The sequence below is a fragment of the Gobio gobio genome (genome assembly GCF_949357685.1).
Source record: "Gobio gobio genome assembly, chromosome: 23".
NCBI lineage: Eukaryota > Metazoa > Chordata > Actinopteri > Cypriniformes > Gobionidae > Gobio > Gobio gobio.
The window spans coordinates 39114044-39118419 of NC_137119.1; the positions used below are offsets into that span (position 1 = coordinate 39114044).

A 4376-nucleotide genomic window follows, 5' to 3' on the forward strand; every position below is an offset into this window, starting at 1 on the left:
AGAGCATGAAAACCATCATAATTGCTGAGCTCACGGTGCCCTGGGAAGAGAGGCTAGCCACGTCCCACCAACTGAAAAAAGCCAAGTACCAAGACCTGGTCGACGAAGCAGTTCTAAAGGGGTGGCACGCAACCAGCTATCCCATTGAAGTCGGCTGCCGCGGGTTCCCAGCCAAATCTGTGCGCTACTTCCTCCAGAGGGTGGGCCTGGAGCCTAAACAGCTGAAGATAGCCACCAGGGGCATAGCTGCAGCAGCCGAGTCCCGTTCAAGATGGCTGTGGCTGAAGAGAGCCCACAGTTGGAACCCTTCTGCTGGAACCCTTCTGCAGGTGAAGGCTAGTCAGTCTTTGCTGCCCCACTCAGGCGAGGTGTTCAGGTTAAGGGGCGAAACACCTGAGACCCCGAGATCCCTGCTGATGATGCGGAAGGGTCCCAACAACGTGGATGCTTCAAAGAATACCATCTCGGAAGATGATCCGCATCACCATAGTTAGTGTAGTTCCTACATTTGCATCTTGTGGCAAAGCATCTCTAATGTTTACTTCACTTCATGGAGTATGACCATCGTTCCATCACCTTGAAGGATTACATCAGAAACAATTGTTGCCTGACTGAAGAATCAGTGAAAGACATTATGTGGCAACTCATTGAGGCACTGCATGAAGTGTGATGTACATCATGACGACACACATACTGCAAACATTCTCATCAACCCGGACACCAGGAATAGAAAGTTAATAAACTTTGGTGTCACTGCCCAAATCAAGGAAGGATGTGAGTTGGCTTTCTGAAGACTGATGATTTATTGTTTGATGTTTTCAGTAATCACTGGAGATATATTGTTTACAGGAACAGATGAACAGGATTTTCAGTTCAACACTGTATCCAGAGAGGTGGCGGTATCAGAGGCAGTCGGTTACTTGCACGGGATACGGTTATCTCTTTACGAAGTGGAGGAAGAACTTGGAAGAGGAAGCTATGGTCGTATCTATTCCGGAATTAGAAGATGGGATGACAAGTATGTTGCTTCAACACTGTTAACACTGACGGTTTATCAAAACATGTTTAAAAGAATGTTAAGAAATATTGTTCCGATTCACAAATGTATAAAACAAATTTATTTATTTGTCATTTTTTTAGGTGGCTATCAAATATATTCACCAGCACTTGCCCACCATTCATTTGGTGAGTTGAAAAAGAAACATCAGTTGTGAAGTAGATGTATATTGTATTGTTTTCATCTTTAAATGTTTGAAATTCGTTATGAATCATCTAACTTTTTCTCAATCTTTAGCCGGAGATTTCCAAACCGATATTTAAAGAGGCACGTGTGACGTCGAAGGTGCAAGAGAAAGTCATAAAGTTATATGACTGGTTTTATTCGGAAGATACATCCATCTTAATCATGGAGTATGACCATCGTTCCATCACCTTGACGGATTACATCAGAAAGAATTGTTGCCTGACTGAAGAATCAGTGAAAGGCATTGTGGCAACTCGCTGATGCGCTGCATCACTGCATGAAGTGTGATGTACATCATGACGACACACATACTGCAAACATTCTCATCAACCCGGACACCATGCTTGTAAAGTTAATAGACTTTGGTGTCACTGCCCAAATCAAGGTTGGCTTTCTGAACACTGATGGCTTATTGTTTGATGTTTTCAACAAATCACTGGAGATATATTGTTTACAGGAACAGATGAACAGGATTTTCAGTTCAACACTGTATCCAGAGAGGTGGCAGTATCAGAGGCAGTCGGTTACTTGCACGGGATACGGTTATCTCTTTACGAAGTGGAGGAAGAGCTTGGAAGAGGAAGCTATGGTCGTGTCTATTTCGGAATTAGAAGATGGGATGACAAACAAGTATGTTGCTTAAACCATCAGTGCAAACATGTTTAAAAGAATGTAAAGAAATATTGATCAAATTCACAAATGTATACAACTACTGTTTTTCTTCATTTTTAGGTGGCCATCAAATGGATTCACCAGCGCTTGTCCCCCATTAATTTGGTGAGTTGAAAAAGAAACATAAGCTGTGAAGTAGATGTATATTGTATTGCTTTTATCTTTAAATGTTTGAAATTAGTTATGAATCATCTAACTTTGTCGATCTATAGCCAGAGATTTCCAAACCAGCATTTGAAAAGGCACGTGTGATGTCGAAGGTGCAAACTGGAAGGACTTAAGAGAACGTCATAAAGTTATACGACTGGTTTTATGTGGAAGATACATCCATCTTAATCATGGAGTATGACCATCGTTCCATCGCCTTGAGGGATTACATTGATAGCCATTGTTGCCTGACTGAAGAATTAGCGAAAGGCATTATGCGGCAACTCACTGAGGCACTGCATGAAGTGTGATGTACATCATGACGACACACACATACTGCAAACATTCTCATCAACCCGGACACCATGCTTATAAAGTTAATAGACTTTGGTGTCACTGCCCAAATCAAGGAAGGATGCAAGTTGGCTTTCTAAACACTGATGGCTTATTGTTTGATGTTTTTTTTTAGTAATCACTGGAGATATATCCAGAGAGGTGGCTGTATTGGTGGCAGTCGGTTACTTGCACAGGATAGTGTTACCTAAACGCTTTAATAACTGTGTTCCCATAAAGAGATGTAAAGCTCTTTCTCTAGCATTTTCAAAGGCAATAAAACCTAATTCTGTGGTTTAGCTGAATAACTTTTCCTGTTTCGGCAAAATAAATGAATGAGCAACAAGGTTATTTCAGGACAAGGCTGCCCTGATTGGTTGTAGTGAGAACTTGCTACAACTGTACAGCAGTAGATGGTGGGTGGAGTCACTTCTTGATGTATGCACGTTTTGAATTTGTGGATCACTGGAATAAAGGAACAATCCATCCCTCGTAGCTGAAGAGGATCCAGCTTTAACCTGAGGCTCGGCTGCAGGAGTGGAAGGCAGACCGTCGGGAGAGTAAAAGCCACTGATGGAGCTGCTGCTGAACTAGAATCATTATCCTGTCAAATAATGAGAATGAAATGAGAATGAAAATAAGGTTCTGTTTTACATCGAAAAGGGGTCATTTGATTTAAAAGGCATGAATTAAACAAAAAACATTTCTTACTTTTTTTTTCTTAGGCAGAATTGCTCTGTTGATATCAAACAGCACAAATCTCAAGTGTAGTCTTGACAGATGTATAGCACGCTCTCTGGACCTGAATAAACCCTCTTCACTTGCTGCAACAAATACATTTCCAGTGTTTAGTAAAATATCATCATCTTAAACAAGTCAGTGATGTGTGTTCAAATAGCCAAACTGACCTTTGCGTTGTTTAAAGAACTCATTCAAAGGCACAATTTGGGAGAATCCACCTGACTAAGATGTCTTTGTTTCTCATGCAACGCCATATTCTATATAATTCTATGATTTTCCCAACTAAAGAGAGGGAAATTAAAGATGAAAGAAATAAACTTTACAACGGTGCTTCTAGGCTCTGGTTGTGTAATACGTTTATCTCTCAACACTTTACTACAAATCATTTCATGAAGAATAAAGTCTTGTTAACTTACCCCTTCTGTTGATTTATCAAGAGTCAAGGATTTATTTTTAATAAATTTGATGAAAACCTAAAAAATAAACAAAAAAGGGTCAGTTTACTGAAAAACATTTACAAAAATTGTTTATGAACATGGACTGCATTTATATATGCATTAACATGATCATCTATAGTCTCAACCCTCTACAATGTCTGGGCGACTAAATAACCAATTACTTCAATCAATCAGAATACTAGACGTTACCAATACAATTATCATTAACAAAAGCCATCTTTACACTGCAAAGGTGGAACAGAAGCTGTATCTGAAATATGTAATAGCTTAAATGTTTATTTACACACTGTTTAATGTTACTCAAATTATAAAATGAACAGGAACTCTTTACAGAGTCATTTTCAGTTATTGATATGCTCTTGATATTGTAGGCTAATAATGATTTGTCGATTAAAAGATACATAAAATGTTTTTGTGTTTGGGGAAACTGCACGTCATATTCTGACTACACAGATAAAACTACAAACAAATTATTTTAATGCATTAGAAAATGAAGACTTTGTGATCTTAGCATGATGAACAGATTATATTAACCGGAATAAACTATACAGAATGGGAGCAGAGAATGTGACCGATCATGAAGCTGTCCATAATTTGGGTCTGGCGCAAGTTTAAGCGCTCTCTCACAAACACTCCTGTTAAAATCACGGAAGCTGACGACACTGCGAAATAATTCTCTTACATCTGCACTTTGTTGTTTATGATGACAGGAGAATTCATGAGTTTCAGTAAGAATTCAGTCAGAGTGCGCGCACTGAACAAAACTCAGCGATGACTAATCT

At 39.4% G+C, this 4376-nt stretch overlaps 1 long non-coding RNA gene across 1 annotated transcript; it reads left to right on the plus strand.

Moving 5' to 3' along the window:
- Positions 1-454: 454 nt before the first annotated feature.
- LOC307119868 lies at positions 455-3465 on the plus strand. The gene is made up of 7 exons (XR_013815695.1): positions 455-774; positions 850-1018; positions 1141-1185; positions 1295-1628; positions 1701-1873; positions 1976-2020; positions 2128-3465. It is a non-coding gene; the product is annotated as an uncharacterized lncRNA (long non-coding RNA).
- The last annotated feature ends 911 nt before the right edge of the window (positions 3466-4376 follow it).